This window comes from Natrix helvetica (assembly GCF_964273705.1).
Source record: "Natrix helvetica genome assembly, chromosome: 2".
Lineage (NCBI taxonomy): Eukaryota > Metazoa > Chordata > Lepidosauria > Squamata > Natricidae > Natrix > Natrix helvetica.
Genome location: NC_138552.1, coordinates 198,705,903 through 198,727,296, shown reverse-complemented (window position 1 = coordinate 198,727,296; position 21,394 = coordinate 198,705,903). Strand labels below are relative to the sequence as shown.

Below are 21,394 nucleotides of genomic sequence, written 5' to 3'. Positions count from 1 at the left end.
ATCTAGCATTCTAAATTGGCTGAAATTTCAATACCGTGTAGAAAACATTAAAATAGGCCAAATGATTGTCAGGTTTGAGAAATTCAGAATTATGTACAATTGAGGGCATAGTTCAGCAAATATAATTGTGTTTTCAAAACTGGAAATTTAAAATAGAAAGGTTCTTATATATTTAAATAAAGTTTATTTTTATCGGCATACTAAAGGCATTGAACTCTAAAACTGAAAATGTCATCTAGTGAAGTCATGCTTCACCACTTCAGGTGAGCAGCCATAGCATCAAAAACAAGGTGAGTCCCATTCTTTGAAATCACTTGAGCAGGATAGATTGAAGCAGCTAATCAAATAAATCATTATAATAAAAGTGACCCACTAGAATTTACATCTTATAACCAATGTATCACAAGGTGAATAAAATAGCTTATTTTTAATAATTATCCCCAAATGACCTGAAATGCCACCAAAGGTAGGTTTTTTTTTTCCTCTGACAAAACAGCAACAAAACAGTTAGATCATTTGAACAAAAACTGAAATGACAGTTATTTCTCCAGCCCATCCACCATCAATCAGCTGTCCTTTAGAAGTCATGCATTGGTTTCTTCTGAATTTGCTATTGATGTTCTGGACATCACACTAGTTATATTACTGCTTCATCAATTGTAGCTTCAATATAAACGTAAAATATTTTTGTGGTTATTTTATTTTTTTCATTAAAAAACTTCACTTAACGATATTATACTTACATACATATACATGCATACATACATATGTACATTACTCTTTCAAGAAGTACATCAATAGTACTTTCTTTATTATGGATGATCACATTGTTAGCCAGATTATTATCTGTTCACAAGAATGTGAAGTGACAACTGCAAGTTCTTTAGTCAGTTCATATGCATCAAGTTGTTCCCAAGAACCTAGCATGTTGTAATAAATTGGCATAGTATATGTCTGGATACAGGCTGTGGCCTTTTGCAATTGACAGATGGAATTTGATTGATGTGCAGAGTTTCTAAGTACCATCCAAGATGTTTTGGTATGGCACCAAGTCTCATATATTTCCCAAACATTTTTCTGGAACAATTAACGGTAGGTGCTTTCCCTCCATTTTTATGACAAAAGCTGTTAAGCTCAAGGCCAAGAATAATGATTCCAGGGCCAGATTGAAAACAATCATGGTTCCTCATTAGTCATGGTTCCCCAAGACTAATCAAAATTTAAAGCAGAACTTTGAAACTACTACAAAAATTATCAATAATGCAGGAGCACCTGCAAGATGGAATAAAAAAAAGTCAAGATGGCAGCTTTAACTGAAGTCTTGCTCCTTTTTACATGCACCACACATTTAACATATATTTTTTAAAAATGTCAGGGCTTTGACTATGTGTTCATGGCCACTGTGTTTTGTTGACTGCCTGGCGTATCCCCTGCAATATACAGCAATATTTAGCACAGATGGGAAACAAACTCCTTTTAGGATATGATTGCCCTGGATTTTATGAGCAAAAACATTTAGGAACTCAAAAATTCTAAGAAAAGTAGTAACATCTTTTATTACTGATACAACTTGACTTAGTTACCAAGTCTTGTTACCAAGTCAAGTTACAAGATACATTTCATGTTAATAAATACTGAAACAGAAGATTGATCATTTTTTATGCCAGTTATAAATCAATTTTTTAACTTTTTAAAAATATTTTCAACAGTTTATAGACCATTTAGTGTGAAGATAGACATCTGTCATCTGTAGATGTAATTTAAAGTTGAAGTATTTTATGTTTAAAGTTTCCCCCCAAAAAAACTGTTTTATGTTATTGAAAATATATGTGAAAATAAATGCGTTAATATACTTTTACAAAATTCTTTTACAACACTCTAATTTTTATACCAGATGTCAACTAATATGTTCATAAATAATAATTTATATTGTCAGTTGACATCTGGTATAAAAATGTATCAGAAAGTCTTTGAAACTTAAACCATTGTACCATACCTAAGCTAAAGTACACATGACTCAAATAAGTTCACACATTTCTTTTGCTTACTGAAAGTCTCTTTTTTTCTCTAGTTCCCAGACACCTTTTATTTTATGTGTGTGTGTGTATCTGAATTGTGAATATATTCCCCTATTTTTTAAAGGACGTTATATAGTTAATGAGCTTAACAATTGCTCCTATTGTATTGACAGTATTTGCATCTTCTGATGGCCCAGATTTCACTACCTTTCTTCTGTCTTTACTATCCAAGAGATAATGATTATTTAACAGGCAAAACCAGAAGTGAGGCTACTCTCAATTTATGCTTTTATACTTTCACCTTAATCAATATTGGCAGAACTACTCCAAGTAACAGTGGTATATTCATTATAAGACCTGACTGCTAACATTACACAGCAAGCAAAAATATCAGCAGGAATAGAGACAGCGATCAGGAGAAGGAAAGACCACGAAGCCATTAACTTTTGCTGTTCAGACAATGATGTAATCTAATTAAAGATTCTAAGATGTAAAATATTCATAGTGCATAAAAAACATGTCAACTAAAATTGCCAAGTATCAAAGATAAGGAAAGTGACAAATATGATTTTCTGAATGCTATAGAGCTCTAAAATAACAATTACAATTTGAAAGGTCAGAGATACAGCCAGGAAAAGTTCCAATACAGCCACGTTTGGCAGTTTAATCTCAGCTTTTCAGTTGAAGTTTGTAAAAAAAAATCTTCAAAGCTGATCAGACTTTAACTGGATATTATTTTGTTGCCTAATACACATATACAACATTGTTTCCAATATCTTGTGCCTTTCTCATGTTGTTTCACTAAGTCAGCGGTCCCCAATCTTTTGGGCACCAGGGAATGGTTTCATGGCAAACAATTTTTCCACAAACCAGGGGGGGAAGGATGGTTCCATGTGCTACCTATATCCCAGGCATGTGCAGATGAAGCTTCACTTGCTTGTGCAGCTCGGTTCCTAACAGGATGCAGACCAAGATCAGTCCATGGTCCAGGATTGGGATCCAAACACTAAGTGGTTTATTTTACTCCAGATCAATAGAAAAATATTATCGGAATGCTAAGATTAATTTACATAACTGTATTGTGGCAAATGTAATTGATACATACGGAATTGACAACAATTCCTGTTTTAGTTTATTCGGAGAGCTAATTTTGCCATAAGAATTTAGAAACCAAGCAACAGTCACAATAAAATTGAAATAACCTTAAGAAAATACCTTCCACAAGAATATATATCCACTCAATTAATTTAGGAGGTCTTCACTGAAGCCAGTCCAAACACTTGAGATGATGTAGTGCTTCAGTGCCTAAACACTGGATATAAAGAGTGCTGTGCAAAATGACTATTAGTGCCCCCAACTGTTTGCATAACACACGTGAAAATCACCCAACAATAATGATAAAAAGTATTAGGTTTTAATTAGTTAAAGGGTGATCAATTTAAAATTAACTGTGAACCATTCCAAACCAACTCATCACACAATATTTCCACTGGAACCTTGCCACTTTGCTTACAAACAACATTCATTTATAAGAACATAAATTTAATTGGCCTACAGTAAAAAAAGAACAAGACATATGACAAAAAACTGAAATTTAACAATACACCACACCACTTCAGCTTAACTATATTCACATAAAATGATCCAATATACACAAATAAATCATAAACAGGCATAGATATGCAGGCAATTTATGTATCTTATTGTTAGCAGTATTATCAAATTAATAAGCAGGTGTAATATACAATTTACTGATGTTATTGTTACCTGCTTGATAAATTAAAGTAATAAATGTATAATGACCATACCATATGTATCTTCTATAAATACATGGTTGTTAGTTTCCTAATGTATGAAATATCTTAATATTATTTTTACATCCCCTAACTCATAGATAGTAGAGTAGTGTGTGTGGACACACACCTTCACAATTTACTGTACACACATACACACAAGCACTTGTAAGAGCTACTTCCTCAAATGTTCACATACTTCATCAGATGTTCACGTCACTATGTTGTAAATTAAAAACAACTACGCTTCAGTATGAGAGTAATGAAATTCTATCTTTGCAACTGACATAAAAGTTGATATCTGATCCTGAAGTCATAGGAGCGTATAGCCTTTCAAATTAGTACATTTGTACCTACTGTATAGAATATTGTGTTCATGTGCATACATACGTACATATATACATACAGTACATAGTTTTTAGCACACTGTATGTGGACAAAATTACAAGTGTTTCTTTCTAGATTGAACTTTTACATATTCAATATTTTAAAATCGTCTCCAACAGTTTTATCATTTGCAAGATACTCTGCAAATCTAAACAGATCACTAAATATCTCCAGCTAAAAAAAGAACAAATCAATACATTTTATTTTTTCTATTTATATATAGCTTTCTAATTCATTTCTTCTTCCATATCAAACTTGCTCCAGGTATAGCAAACTATCCTCATATGAAACTCCATTCATACATTGCCACATACATAACAGGAAGTGAATTGTACCCAACTTGGTTAATATACATATTTAGCCAAGTATGAAGAAATATAGATGTAAGTAAGCCTTTATCAACTGCAAATGTCTTGGGTCCAAATGTATAATATTTGAACTGACTTAAGCATTTTATTTTACATGAATTATTTTTTTTTAAAGTAATAGCAGAATCATGATAGGAGACAATTACCAGAATTTTATGGGTTTTTTCATTTTGACTAAGAAATAACAAAAAACATAAAAAATAACAATAGCTGAATATCGTATACAACGTTTCAACAACACTACTTTTCCATTTCTTCTCATTCTAATAGGTCATTAGCTGTATACATTTCTACGCAGAAGGAAGTCACATTAAGCTAAATATAATTTACTCTGATGAATTTTATTTATGTTTCAAAGCTACTGACAAAGGGTACATTTCAAAGCAGAATTTGTTCAGAGCCACATAAACAATACTTTAAAAACATATCTATCCAAACAGGTGAGGTTCTTATTAAAAACCTCTAATTAGAACACTAAAGTAGAAAGTAAATTAAGGCAGCTGGCATGGGCATACAACCAATGAAACATCTGTGCCTGTCCTCATGATATATTTATCAAATTTTACAAGTCTCTGAAAACCTAGAGTTTATATCCATTCATGCTGGTTTACAAATATGTTTCGTAAAGAAACTGCATTATCCAAACTACTCAAAATTATGAAAAGATTTCTATTTAGGCATTCTGCTGTGGTTTTATTTATATACGTTTATATTTACACAAATGCACACAACTATGTGAAATTCCATTTAGAATGGTAAGAAAGAAAAACATTTAGCTTACCTAAAAAGATGACTTCCATTACAATACAGTTTGTGGTGCACTGGTATTGTTCATTGCTTTATTTTATTTTACTGACTTTTATCTTATGCAAAACATTTAAAACATATGCTTCAAGTAAAAGTTAAAAAAAAAGTTGGGCTTGATTCCTGATGACTTTATAGGCATGTTCATACAGCTTTCTTGACAACAAAAGATGTTTCTTGTTGCCTACAAGTTTTAAAGTATCAAATTCAAGGTATATTTGATTGTATATACAAAAGCAACTTACTGGGTTGAATTCCCTAATGGATGGTTTTCTAATGGTAAATTTAACTAAATGGAATTAGCATAACTTATAGCTAGAGTTCAACAAAATTATTTAAACAAAATACAATAGTTACATTTGTGGATTCAGGATTTAATGAGTGATTTATGTACCAATTTTAAAACTTCCTGATTGTCAGAAATTGCATTAAAGGGTCTCTCAATTCCCAAAGTGAACTTTGGATATAGTTACCTGCTTATTAGTATTATTTTTCTCCAAAATATTTTTTCCCATAGCTTCTGCCTAGCCCACCAGATAGAGCACAAAAGGCATGAGCTGGGTTCTCTCCATTCAACAGGGTCATCCTGTTGCATCCAGAAGTTGTATTTTAATGGTGGCACCTCATGACTTGTGGAATAGTATATCTCCAGAAATCCAGATAGACCCAACTATGTTAGCCTTTCACAAAGCTTTGAAGACAAGATGTTTGGGTCAGATGGTTGGATGACCTCTGTTGCTTTTGAAACTTGGTTTTTGGATTTTAACCTTGGACGTCATGGGTTATATATGGAGGCAATAGTGGTTCTAATTATTGAGTCGCTGTTTTGAGATAGGTAGCCATGTAAACTATATAATTAAAAAATTACAAATCCCTGCTTTCAGAAACACTATTATATTTGATTTCTGTTTATTTTCAGTTGAAGTGAAATTATGTAAATGATTTACACAGATAGTATTTTAGCTCTTCTGTGTATATTGATATTAATTATTTTATAGGTATAAAATATACCACTATTCTAAACTTCCACAAATTATCTGTCATGTATTCTCTACTGCACTGAAATATTGTCTAACAATATAATGTGAAATTATTGTCACTTCAAAAGGTGTAGGTCAAAAAGCTCTATTATACATATGTTAGTTTTATATACTATTAACTGACCTAAAAACTAATTAATGTTCTTTTTTTAACGAAGACTTATCAAAAATGAAAGGAATTTGTCTTAAGTAACTTAGTAAAGTGCTAAAAATAGCTAAATAAGTTTTCAGAATATGTTGAAACTAAACTTCTACTGGAAAATGCATAGGTAAACCTTATATAAGTAGCAAGGGTCAACACTTTACTTGAATAAAATCAAAACTAGCATGTAGTCAAATAATAACAATTCAAAAGGTTCTAGATGTCTAAATATTTAAATTAAATAGAAAATGATTGTTACATTTGGACCCCACTATTAGTCATGGTCTTATCCTGAGGACCTCTTTTGTCCCTTTTGTGTTTTGATATGGGGAGCTGAGGGAAGAGAAATAATTGCCATAGTTTACTATTCCATCAAAAAATTATGAAGTTGATTTCTTTTGACTGTGATATTTTTGAACTACAGAAATATCAACCCCTGATTAATACACTTGATTGGTTGAATAGGCCATAAAGGTTTAGGATTCAGGCATAAACTTGCATAATTTAAAATGCATACAGAAATATCTAATCTTGTCACTGATGTCCTGAAGCACAGGATTTAAAAAGGTTATATCCAGTTTTAAAGAAAAATAAATACAAATATATGGTTAGTATCCAGATTTATCTTTAAATCATAATTTCATACTAAATAATGAGATTAAAAAATACTTTAAAAGAACATGTCATAAGAAAGTTTGAAGCATCTAAAATTGAAGCATCTAAATAAGCTATTATACTTTAAGCTTAATAGTATTTTAATAATATGCAAAAGTTTCATTCAGCTAAATACCCAGTTTTTGAAAAGTATCCCAGGTAAAAATGTTCCATTTACAGTTAAATCAGAGATAAAATATTCACAAAGTAATTTCTGCTGCTAAACAATGTAGTATTGTTGATAACTATCTGCTATCCAAAGCAACGCATACTTATTCTATTTAGAATCAATATGTTTATGTATTATTCCCAAGATATAGCCTGAAGGCATGGCAATGTTCATACTATTAGTGTACAATATAAGACATTGTGCATAGCTTGTTATTACTAATAAACTGTACCAATAAATGCTATTTTATTATGCTTGACATCAAATTTCAAATCATACCTATTTGTCCTTGGCATTATAAGTAGGTTTATACAATAATATTTGTATTAATTCATAATAAAATTATTAACTGAAAATATAAATATATAATATGAAAATATGTAGATTTTAGATGTTATTGTATAAAATTTTCAATTTGTCACAGGTTTGCAATGTGGAAAATCAGTTAAGATTTCATTGCACAAAGAACATGAATATGTTCCATATTGTAGACTATTTATTTTAAACAAATGTTAAGTGGAGGTAAAATTGATTATGAAACAATTGCATTACAAAATACCAAGCAAAGATATGTTTTAACAATTTCTTTGCAGCGGTGTCACTTTTCAAAGGGGACTAAAAGCATATAGAATTACATCAAGAAAATAAATTGCAGCTATTCTTCTTTTTAAATTTTGAAACTGTACCTGCTTTTGTTTAGCAATGGATTTTAAAGAATAACTCTTCCATTTATTTCTTTAAGCAGCAATTGGAAATATTTACTACTATGCAGTACCTAATTTTAGGTTTTAAGTGCTTTAACAGCTCTATGAAATATGATCAGCAGCTGCTATATAAAAGTATGCCGAATAAACTCCTCTTGTTAAAAAAAAAAGCCCTCTAAGCAGTTTGGATATCTTCATTTTTAAAGGTTACACCAAGAACTTATCAAAAATCACTTCAATAAATAAAATTATGTCCCAGGTGACATTACCTGAAAATGAGAAGGCAAATATCTAATAAAACTTCTCTTTCATATGTAGGTTTTCCCTCTTCTGTAAAATAAGCACAGCAGTAGATTTTGTCCATGATAGCTTGCAAAATAATTTGGTTCTGCCATTTTCAAATGAATGCAATATTGTATATAACAATTTAACTATTTTGGGGGGGAGGGGCTATTTGTTATAGTTAAGCTTCTGCACATCTCTCATTTCCATCGGTATTAATAATATTGTAACAATATTAATATTGTTAATATTCACTTTGAAAAATTCCTTTGATATCACAACTCCCATATTTCTGTCTTTAAAAATAGAGCTTAAAAGCCTACTATTATATTAATAGCATTATATAATTATAATGATTGTGCAAATAAGGAGTAAAAGTGATGGCAAGATAATTTTATTAATCCTTTCTTACAGTCAAAACAGGTTCCTATTATCCAAAAATTCAAAATTATTACGCCTCATTAGAAAAAAAAGTATTATTGATTTAGTACTAGTATTTGTATATTCATTTATTTATTTAATTTCTATAGTATAATTCCCTATAAAGATACTCGACTACCAATAATGCTTATAACAAAGCTATAAGCGCATGGTTTTTATTTTATAATACTTTAAAAAATACTACCACAAACAAAACAAAACATTGGTAATTGATGGGATACTGCTTATATAAAAAAATCTTACACTAAACAAAAATGCCAAGCATTTTAAAAACACATGGATGAAATTAAGAAAAATATCTGCATTCTTAATGAAATTGCTGGACTGAAATATGGTACATTCACGTATTTGTATCATGATTATGACCGTAATGCTGATAGATTAAAGGAAAAAAATACAGTGTTTGGATCTCTATTTCCTTAATCACAAACTTCTGGCTGGAAAACGAAGGATACACAAAAGTCTCAAATGCAGAGAAACCTACGTATGAACCTATGTATAAACATATGTTGAACTGGACTCAAACCAAGCTAATACAGTCATTTATGAAAACTAATCATTTAATCAGTATGTCTCTTAATATTCTAATGTAAAGTTAATTTTATATTCCGCCTGCTGCCATTTGTCAACCCTTGCTCATTCTAACCATGCAGATATGAAAACAAGAATAGATCAGTTTTATGTCAGGCTTTACTAACAATACTTTTCTTTCTGGTGGATAAAATCCCGAGTCAATAAATGTCTTTGGAAAATAAAAACTCTGTATGCAATATCACTGCATAGTGAAATAACTGCAAGTAGAAGAGCAACATACAATAGCCCTAATAACAGACAAGATAGCTTGGATGTATTAAATCTGTCACTATTTAGCTGCAACATTTTCACAGAATGCTAAATTTGAGATGGTCCAGAATATACTATTTTGTCATAAAGCCCACATTCTTTCTTTTCTCCTGTACTAAAGCTTCTAAATGAGAACACAACATCTAATTAATAGCTAAAGCCCTTGGGGCTGAATATAAAATAACTATTACTTCAAGGAGGACCAGCCACAAAAAAGAATTCCACGTGGTAGTATTTTAAGATGAAAACACAAGTCATTGATTGTATAATGTTCATGGCACCTCACTAACCTGATCTACAAAGTCAATTCCTCCGTTGCTCAAAAATAATTTTAAGAAGGGAAGTTTGCTAAGTGTTAAATTCGCTCATAAAAGTTTCAAGTTTTTTTTTAAATCTATACACAAACAATGCAGGTGGAGTCGCTTTCATACCTTTAAAAAAAACTCCTATGTTACTCGAACCTTTAGAACAAACTTCCTCATTAAACCCCTGCATGCCAAACTTACTTCTTCAGGATAAACATGAAGAGAGACCGGAAAGTTCCAGGCTTTCAATGCAACAAAGTAAGGCACGATTTAGCTTCAACATTTATAATCCAAGTTAGGGGAGAAAAAAGAAAAACCCGATTGTTTCCTAAAAAGGCTGGCAGAGAGTTTCTCCAATTGAAAGTACAAATAATTTACAAATAATAATAATAATAACTCCTCGCCCGCCAGAGTTTGGGAGATTTTTCACAAATTTTCCCCCCGTCCCCCACTTCAACCCAACCCACCCCAGCGTCTCGATTCCCTGCCGAAACGCCAACTCTGTCCCGGTTTGAAGCAAGTCCAGTCGAGCCAGTGAAAAGAAACACAACGCTTAGGGGGGGGGGGGGGGGGAAGCGACCTTTGGAAACAGAAGCCGAAAAGCGAGGGGGAACCCAACCCGGGGCGTCAAAAGCGGCCGTCTGAATCTCTCTTACCGGTTATGTCACGTTTTGTTATTCTAGCGACCCTAAGCGACGGGAGGAGGCAAAGAAACCCGAGATGATGGTGGGGAAACTCAGGACGGCCGAATTTGGAATTCTGGCCAAAAGAGCCAAGGCGAACTTTTTCTCAAATGCGGCGTTTCGTTCCAAAGAGGCCTGACTTAACTTACTCCGGAGGCGATGTCCTCGGTCCTCTGAGGGAGGAGGAAAAAAAGGCACCGGGGCGGCAACCCGAGCGCCCCTCGAGCCCGCGACAACACCCCCCCTCCCCGTCCCTCCCAAACAGAGCCGCCCCTCTGAGGAAAAGTTCGCCTGGTTTTGTGTGTTTTTCTCCCCCTCGAGACACAAACGTACACGCGTCCTCTACGCCCAAGTCCCGGGACGCGAAGGGCAAAATGGGACTTGGGGAGAGCCGCCCGCCGGGCACCGAAGTCAGGCTCTCTCAGTTTCTAGCCGAGGCCGCCGCTTTGGTCAGCGGCTGTTTCTGTTTCGGTCGCCAACCTTTCGTCGTCCGTCCGTCCGTCCCCCGCGGTGGTGGTTCCCTTATTAAAGGAAAGCGCAGTTAAAGCCCAGGGACCAAGAAGCGCGTTTTCTTCCCCCCTACCGATTTTAGTCGCCGCCAAAAGAAAGAGGGTTGGGGGGAAGCTGAAAAGGAGAGAGAGAGAGGTAAGGGAAGTGATCGTACCCACCTTTTCTTTTCTTTTCTTTTCCTTTCTCTTTCTTCCCCCCTGGCCAGGACTCCTTCGCTCGCTTCTTTACAAGTTGCTGCTCCTGCTTCCTTTCTGAATTATGTTTTTTATTCTCTCCCCGGCTCCAAGACAAAGATCCGGTCTTGAATGACTCTTCATTTATTTATTTATTTCTTGGTAAGAGGAAAACCATCCCTTTCAAAGTGACATACTCTCTCCCCGTCTTCCTTCACGCAACAAAGTTACAACGGGGCGAAGGGAGGGAGGTTGGGGAAGAGAAATAAGAAGGGAAATTTTACTCAACTGCGCGGCCCATTAAAACTCTCCCTCCAAAAATATATCCTTAAAACTTTCTTGAGGGGTGGCTAGTTTTGCCCCTCGCGCTTTTCGCCCCCTCTCCGTCTTTTTTTTTAAAAAGAAAGAAAACTCTCCTCTTTGCAAGCGAGTCTCGAGCTCAGATGAAACACCCAGAAATGAGCGTCCGGGGAAGGAAAAGAGGGGGGTTTGGAAAGGGTATTTTTAAAAAAACGCGCGTCACGTTGTCTATTTTTTTTTTTTTGCGAGATGCCTTTCCTCCGTTGTTGAGATTTTGTTTTGTTGTTGTTGTTGTTGTTTTTGCACTCGTGAGGCGACTTGTTGCGAGTTCGGGAGCAGCGCTCGCCGAACAGGCGGAAGGTCGGCGCGTGCGTGTCTAAGTGTGCGAGGTGAGGGCGGGAGGAACGGTGTTTACAGCTGACGGCCGCCGCTTTGCCATTGGCTGTTTTCTCGCGTGAGTAATTGGTCGAGCGCGGGGCGCGGGAGGGAAATTGGCACGTGGATGGATGCTAGCCCCGGGGTGCTGCGACGTCCTCGGGTCCCTGGCTGGCGGGGCTGAATTGGCGAGGCGCGCCTACTGTGCGCTGCGTTGCCTTTTTTTTCAGTATTCCGCGTGGGTTTTCTCAAACCCCCCACCCACCCCATGCGTTCCTCCTCTCCTATGGAGTAGTAAAATTAATTAATGAATGACTGAATCAAGTTTGTGGCTTGTAGTAAGCAAGCACTGATATTTTTTTACTACTAGTTTTATGGGTGTGGTTTGATGGGAGTGGCAGGAGAAGGATACTGCAAAATCTCTATTCCCTCCCAACTCCAGGGGAAGGATGCTGCAAAATCCCAATTCCTTCTGCACTTCTGGGGGAAGGATATTGCAAAATCTCCATTCTCACCCCACTCGAGGGCCAGCCAGAGGTGATATTTGCCAGTTTTCCGAACTAGTCAAAAATTTTCCACTACCGGTTCTCCAGAATCACAGTAAGGAAAGTCACTGAGCCTTGTTTTTAAATCAGTTGTTATAACTACTGGGCCATTAGCCAATTTCTGTTAGGCCACATCAAGCTTGTTGAATGTCTGAATTCTTGCAAGTCCCAAGCTGTTCGCTTCATTTTGGAAAAGTAATCACTGGCCAGCTCTGGAAATGGATAGTTCTGCCCAGGTGCACTTCAGTTAGTTTTTCTTCAAGCTTGAAAGAATGGGACCAGATAGCAGTCTGGGCATGTGGCTTCCCCTTCTGCCTCATATGGATTTCAGAATGAGCCAACAATTGACTTGGATGTAAACATTCAGTCAAAGCTAAGAAGGCAAATTCTGGGCAGATGGAGAAGTCTATTAGTGCCTATCAGCTACTGCAAACACAAATGAAATGTCAAGTGCTGCTTTCAGTGATTGCCACATGCCAGAGGACAAATAAGGATGAGTGGCTGACATTACCTATCCTGTGAACTTCTCAGAAACAACTGGTTAGGTAGTCCGTAGAAATAATATGCAAGCATAGGCACTAAGGTGTTGGTCTTTGGAATACATCCAGCTGTTCCTGAAATCACATTGCCCTGAAATTGGTCATACAGTTAACATATCACTTCAGAGGTTTAAGGTAGCAAATAATTTATTACTGCATAATACTAAAGATTGATATGATTGGGTAGTATTGACATAATACTGGCTTGGTACTGAAATTACAAATAAATAAATATATTTATTAATATTCTATTAATGAAGAAATAAATATGTTCCTATTCCTTGCTGAAAATAATCGGATTGTTAGCAAATCTAGCAACCAAAATGTCTCAGGATAACTCTAAAATAGTTAAACTATTGTCCTTTATGTTTTAGCTACTGCGACTTTAAAAAGAGACAGCTTGGTATATGGATTAAAGCCCCAGTCTAAAAACTGGGAAATGGTGAGTTATAGTCATATCTTAGTCACAAACAAATGTAATAAATATATATATATTTAAAAATCCTGTTACGTGGCCTTGGGCCAGTCACACTCTCTCTTAGCCCTAGGATATAGGCAATGGCAAATCACTTCTGTAATATTGGCCAAAAAAAAAACCTTCAGGGACTTGTTTAGGCAATTGCCAAGAGTCAACACTGATTAGAAGGAACAAACAAAAGCAACAAATAAAACTATTAATCTTGAACTAATTATTATATGTTCCTATGTATCTAGTAAATAAAAAGTGTATTGTAAACCTCTACTTTCATTTGTTGCATAAAATGTCTTCCTCCCCCCCTTTATGTAGTTTAAAAAGCAGATCTTTAAGACAGCATTTTCCAGATTGTGAGTGATCTCAGGTAAAACAGAAAGATTATTGGGAAATGAATAAGCTTATCTATCATCACTGTTTCATTCTATTTCAAGTCCATGCTTTTTTTAGTGCAGTAGTTTGTTTAGTTCAGAAGAAAAGCTGTGTTTATCTTACAGCTAAAAACACCAAAGGTAAGGAGGAAGAGGAAGAGGAGACTATATAGTTACATGGACTATAGTTTCATTTTCTTTTTGCCTATCGTGTTACTGGACCTGGATTTGCAGTTCCTCCATAAGAATGACTAAAGTATGAATTAACCTCAAGTATCCTTCTGAACTAGGGATGCGGTGGCTCAGTGGCTAAGACGCTGCTTGTTGATCGGAAGGTCGGCAGTTTGGTGGTTTGAATCCCTAGTGCTGCGTAACGGGGTGAGCTCCTGTTACTTGTACCAGCTTCTGCTAACCTAGCAGTTTGAAAGCATGTAAAAATGCTAGTAGAAAAATAGGGACCATCTTTGGTGGGAAAGTAACAGTGTTCCGTGTGTCTTCAGCATTTAGTTATGCCAGCCACATGATCATGGAGACGTTTTCAGACAGCGCTGACTCTTCAGCTTTGAAACGGAGATGAGCACTGCCCCCTAGAGTTGGGAACGACTAGCACATATGTGCGAGGGGAACCTTTACCTTTACCAGCTAGGCAGAAGGAAAATAATGCAACAAACATGACAAGAAATTCTTAATTTGTAGTTGTTATAGTAGAATGAATTGGGAATCCCTAATAATGCAAACTTTTTGCTTTGCCAAGACTCTTGTCTCTTTTACCACAGACATGCTCAGGTCTCATGTGATACCACAACTTACAATTTATTTTGATGACATTCTTATTCCTACCCAGGAGTGGTTCTTTATTTATTTATTCTGCCCAACAAGGGCTTGTTTTCATCTCAAAGCAATTTCATCAAGCTGTGTTAGTCCATACACTGAGAATCTCACCTGTATTTCAGAGGCTCAAATGCCAACAAAGTAAAATGGAATAAGCTATTTTTATTTCTGTTCCAGCTGTCAAGTAAAATGAAGAAAGGAAGCTAAACAAGTATTAGACTCTTACAAAGCAGCCTTGACAATAATAATGTTATTTACCATTCCTTGTTTCCAGTTTTGTTTTGTTTCTAATTTCATAGTCTAACAACAATCCTGGAATTTCCTGAAAATTGCTCATTCAAGCACTAGTTTGGTGTGACCTTGCTTATCATTTTGAGATGGGTCAAGGTTGGCCTGACCCATCTCAAATACCAGCTGCTATAGATAAAGATATGCACCTTATTCAATAATTCATCATAAATGTTTTCTATGGAGTTTATATACTACCTTTTCCCAATTTGGGAAATTATACATTGTAAATGTTTCAGCTACACCTCTTTTATTAATAGCCTAGTTTAAAAATTGAATATATAACTTTGTACAATACTATAAATATCTAAGCAAATATTAAAAAACGGCCTTAATCATAAAACCTAAATGGTTTAGATATCTAAATAAATGACTTTCTGTGAACCGGGTTTAAACTTTCAATCATTGAATGTTACTAAATGAATCATGTATTTTTTGTGTTTCTCCTTTACTGAAACAGTAACTGAATAGCCGAGTTAACAGTAACGGTTTATTCTGCTCAAGATACAATGTAACGAACTTAACGACTCCCCGTCTGACAGCCCTTTTATAGCTGAGCTGTCAGACAGTTAACCAATAGGATTGTTTAACGTTTCCCTCGAGCCTGCACAGACGCAGGAGCCAATCAGTGGACACAACAGTATTTATTTGACATATGCTTATTTGCTTATTGGTTGCCATTAGCTTTCTCCATTGTCTTACAGCACTTAAGCATGTATTTTGAATGGAATTTCTAATGCATGAGGCAGTTCTTCTTTATGAAGCATTACTAGCTTTCCATTTGAATGTGATAAGTTTAATATAGACAGATGTTACATTAAGCAGGGTCATTCTGCTGTTAAGCAGCACCAAACAAAATAGCAATAGCACTTAGACTTATATACTGCTTCACAGTGCCTTACAGCCCTCTCTAAGCATTTTACAGAGTCTGCATATTGTCCCCAACAATCTGGGTTCTCATTTTACCCACCTTGGAAGGATGGAAGGCTGAGTCAACCTTGAGCCTGGTGAGATTTGAACTGCCAAACTGTTAGCAGCTGGCAGTCAGCAAAAGTAGCCTGCAATACTGCATTCTCACCACTGCACCACCATGGCTCTAATATACAGCTGGATATACAGTTAAGGGTATGTAAATCTTTATCATTAATATATATATTTTTAAATCATTATGCTTTTTCAGTATTAAAATATTGCTTGGAATTGTTTTTTTCACCACATAGTTTACTTGGCAAGTGAAAGTTACTTCTCTCTCTGAAGTATCTTATAACATAGTCTTGTATTGTTTATGAAGCCTATTGAGCTTAATGGGATTTAATAGCAGGTGAATGGGATATAGGATGATAGTTTTAATTAACATAATTAACTCATTAATTTTATATTTTAAGTAAATCACTTTAAAGATGATACAGATGACAGTTTAAGCGAAAGGGATTTTAGAACTGAGTTTTAAAAATACTCAGTAATTTTCCATAATTTCACACATATTGCATTAAATAATCCCAGGTGTCCTCGTGCTATTAATTTACATCTGATTATTAGAATGCTAATTCTGTTGTTAGTAAACTAAGAATACTTATGGGAAATTTGATCTGCCATCTTAACCAAGAAATAATGTTTTCCATAAAGATGCTGATGGATCCAGAAACAGACCTTCCTTGTGGCTGCCCTAGTTCTTGGTTGTTTATTGGTTTGTTTGAGTGGAAGAATTGGTAGGTTGTCCTAGTTACCTGCGGGATCGCATCTCACCTCACACATCTCTACGACCAATCCGCTCTCACAGGGAGGGACTCCTCCAGGTGCCATCCGCCAAGCAGTGCCAACGGGCGGCGCCTAGGAGTAGAGCCTTTTCTGTGATGGGCCCAACCCTCTGGAATGACCTCCCCCCCGATATTAGAACTACTAATGACCTCCGCTCCTTCCGACAGAAGCTTAAGACCCACCTGTTCCAATTAGCTGGCTTAGCCGATTTATAGCTCCATCTTTCACCTCCTGGCAAACATCGTATTGTGGAATTTTTAAGGGAATTTTAATTTTATTTGTATTTTTTAACTAAATATGGTACAGTATATTTTTTACTTCCTCCGTCTATGTCTATGTTTATGTATATGTATATTTATGCACATCTATTTTGATATGTATATGGTTTTTAATAATGACTGTACACCGCCCCGAGTCCTGTTTAGGAAAGGGCGCGGTTTATAAATAAAAGTTTGATAAATTTTTTTTAAAAAAGTTTGATTTGATATTCTGGACAACTCTAGACAACGTTTTAGAAAACCTTGCTACTTTTATCCAAGATAATTCTACTTCCCTCTTGGTGAAGGCTTTTGGGACTGCCTTCAGATGACTATCCAGTCTCTTAAGACCTCCAATGAAGTGTTGGAACAATTTCTAGCCAATCTTTCCCATTGATTGACAGCTCTTATCATCAGGAAATTTCTCACAATATTTAAAACGAATCTTCTTTATGGGTTCAACCCACTGGTTGCTCTCCAAAGCAACAGGAACCAGGTCCATTCCTTCTTCTGAAAACTGAGCATGCCAATTTTATGTCTTTTTTTAAAAAGTACTCACAGAATTTCATTTCCATTATTATGTTGTCATCCTCCGAACTTGCTTCAGTTTGTTGGTGTCATTAGATTGCAGTGCCCAAAATTGTAGATTGTACAATATTCCAAGTGAGAAAATAAAGCAGCTACCTCCCATGATTTTGTCTCCACTCTTTTTGTCATTTTATCAATTGTATCATGTTGCTGGCTCAAGTTATGATCTCCCAGACTATCCTGATCCATTTCACATGTATTACTGCTAAACTAGGTTATCTTCCCCAATCCTACAGTATTGGCTTTCTTTTTTCTTTCTTTATTTTTATCAGATGCAGGCTCCTACATTTTATCCTATGGGTTGCAGCCTACTATTCCATTGCATGTATCTTTTTCTTTCAAAGTGTTAAACCATTCTTCCTAGTCTGGTTTCCTCTGAAAATCTGATCATCATTTCTCAACCTCTTTATTCAGTTATTAATAAAAATATTCACTAGCAAAAGGTCCTGAACAGAGTCCTCTGGTACTCCATGTGATACTATATTCCAGTCTAAGATTGAAGTGTTTATAAATATACCGAATGTAGCAGGCCAATAAATTGATAGTTAACATTCAATAGTCTGTCATGATGTCCTCATTAAAAAAAATGGTGAAATATTGGATGAATGAAAAACCTATTGGATGAATGAAACAAAAGTAAATTTGTTTCTTGTTGACTTTCAAATTCTATAACTGCTTTTGTTTGCCAAAGGATTTTAAACTCCTCCACCACCTCCTCCTCCTCCTCACCTTCAATTAGTACATTAAAAAGTGCCTGTCAATATAAGTTTATATAGTATATATGTGCCAGTGGTGGGTTCCTACCGGATCGCACCGGATCGCGCAATCCGGTTGGAGAATGAAGCCAGAAGTGATTTCCTGCCCCGCCCCCTTGGCGTTTTTTGCATCGGGGCTGACTCCCCGCCACCACCCTGCCCGATGATTCCGGGGGCCATCCAGGAAGACGAGGAACGCAAGGGGGGGGGGACGAGGAACGCAAGGGAGGGCCCTGCCCCCCCCCCACTGATGGCCGAATCTTGAGAGTTCCTCCTCTCAAAGATCTTTTGGGAAGGGATAGAACTGCGAGGGGGAAAAGCCTCCCATTGAAAACAGCGCTGAGTGAGGTGGGGAATCCTTCCGTTCCTCCTCTCAAAGATCTTTTGGGAAGGGATAGAACTGCGAGGGGGAAAAGCCTCCCATTGAAAACAGCGCTGAGTGAGGTGGGGAATCTCTCATCTTTTGGGAAGGGAGGCTTCTCAAAATGGGTTTCTCTTTGCACCCTTCAATCCGTCTCTCTCTCCCTCTGACGTCCCCCAATGGCTCAGCGTGAAAAACTGGTGGGAACAGTGCAGAGGAAAAGGAGGAGGAAGGAAAGGGGGGAGAGAAACGGGGGGGGGGAGGAAGAGAGAGAGAGAAAGAGTGACACCCAAAGGGGGGAAGTTGGGAGAAAGACCTCCCTCTAAATACTGATGCCCTCTGCTTTTGGGGGGGGAAAGGAGAGGAGGGTCCTTGGTGAACCTCTACCCCCTATTCCCCCTATCCCAGTTAAGCCAGCTAGGTTTGGGACCCAGCCTTTCTAACTTCATTTGGGATCTTCTAACATCCCACTCCCACCCGGTCACAAGGCCAGCAAGCCACTCCCACCCGGTCACATGGCTGGCAAGCCACTCCCACCCGGTCACATGGCTGGCAAGCCACTCCCACAAAGCAGGCCACACCCACAGAGTAGGTTCCAAAAAATTTTGAAACCCACCACTGATATGTGCCCTGGTTTACTTTTTGTGTTATGTAACTTGGCAAGCTCTTACGCAAAGCCCATTCAGTTTCTATGTTTCTAAAAACATTCCTTTTTAAATTTTATGAATAAATGCTTTTAAATTACGGGCATGCTCAGAAGCAATAACAACAGCACTTAGACTTATATACAACTTCACAGACCTTTACAGCCCTCTCTAAGTGGATTACAGAGTCAGTATATTGCCCCCAATAATCTGGGTCCTCATTTTACCAATCTCGTACGGATAGAAGGCTGAGTCAACCTTGAGTCAGTGAAGATCAAACTCCTGGCAGTGAGCAGAGTTAGTCTTCAATACTGTCTAAGTTATTGGCAAAGCATATATGGGTACACCATGATGTGTCCTTAGTCAAGGAACTAACTTTCTCTTCATTTCCTATCAATTAGGACTTTAAAATTAGAGAAGTATACGGGACTATAATACTGCATGTCATTCAACTATTCATTTGGATAACCGAAAACCTCTCAATAACTAAAAGCTCCCACAGGTCTGATTCCAAAGCATTATTTGTCAATTGGGAAGAGTTTCAATGCCACAATTACTAATAATTGGAAATGGAACAGCAGGGAGAAATATAAAGTAGCTCTTTAGAGACAAGAGATATCCTCTTGAGAGACATAAGTGAATGTGAAATGTAGCACAGCTGCGGTCTTAACTTTCAGAATGAACATCAAGACCTGACGCACATAGAGGGACATAAACTGTACTTGAAAAATGCAGAAGAAAATGTGTATCTTTACTCTGAGAAGGATAACAGAGATGGCTTTAAATCAAGTATTGTGAGGTAAAATATAACCAAAGCTATTCAGCCTATCATTTCCTTTCAGAAAGATCATTTCCTCTTGGCACCAAGCATTTTGCTTTTATCTCTCAACAAATATGTTGTCTAACCACTGTATACAAACTGAAATATGGATTATGGATTTCAGGAGATCATTTGGTTTGGGGTTTTGCTTTTGTTTCTTTTTGTTTTGGCTTTAAAAAGATGTTTTTCTTTTAAACAAGAAGCATTTTTACCACATGCACAAACACGCACAAAATAAGTAAACACACATTAAGGGGGAAAGTGAAATGTTGAAACAGTAGACAAAAAGTTTCTATATCATATTATAGGAAACAAATGATTTTTTGTGCATCCATTTTTCAGTTTCAATTTGTCACTAAAATTCACTGACTGGTTTAAAGAAGGGGCATATGCGTGTGCAAGCAAATTCTGCTCATTGAATTATAAACTGCACCAATGCTCTTTACTGAAGACCAATTTAATGTGTTACCGTATTAAAATATGTCTTAATAAGGTTCCTGAGAACTGTCAAGCCCTTTTGTCAAAGATTTTTTTATTGATTAGCTCTGCTTGCAAACCATTGCTGATCTACCTATTGGCTAGCAAAAATAAATGAATTCATACATGTTTCTGAATATGTATGCTTATTTAAAATTGACAATAAAGCATTTAGCATATAACTTTGCATATATGGGTGACACTTTGTATCAGATGCATAATTTTATGATAACCTTGCTTTCTCCTATATATAAGAAAGCTAATATATTTGGAAAAAAACCTACATTCATACAGGTAATATTGATATTATTATTGAATAATATTAATATCCAAAAGAATGAATACATTCTTTTGCAATATTGCCTAATACAGGGGTGTCCAAACTTGGGAACTTTAAGACTTGTGGACTTCAACTCCCAGAATTCCCCAGCCAGCCTGGCTGGGGAATTCTAGGAGTTGAAGTCCACAAGTCTTAAAGTTCCCAAGTTTGGACACCCCTGGCCTAATACCTCACAGCAAAGCATTGCTTCCTACTCCTTTCTTATCTTCCTGCATAGTTGTTCAGTCCACCTTCTACTACAGAGGGGACAGAATATAGGTATAATCAGTGGCGTAGCGTGGGGGGTGCAGGGGGGGCCGGCCGCACCGGGCGCAACATCTGGGGGGGGGGCGCGCTCGCACTCGCAGCTCTGACGAT

General features: G+C 36.4%; 1 protein-coding gene across 9 annotated transcripts in view; it reads right to left on the bottom strand.

Annotated features, from left to right (window-relative positions):
* Positions 1–12,062, bottom strand: part of EYA4 (EYA transcriptional coactivator and phosphatase 4) — a 120,122-nt gene extending 108,060 nt beyond the window's left edge. For 3 of the 9 annotated variants that reach the window (XM_081942995.1, XM_081942996.1, XM_081942997.1), the window contains exon 1: positions 11,302–12,062. The gene's annotated coding sequence lies outside the window, so the exon portion shown is untranslated. Of the gene's footprint in view, positions 1–8,348; positions 8,410–10,151; positions 10,226–11,301 lie in introns of those variants that run through there. The other 6 variants (XM_081942992.1, XM_081942989.1, XM_081942994.1 and 3 more) reach the window with 4 other exon arrangements.
* Positions 12,063–21,394: the final 9,332 nt, after the last annotated feature.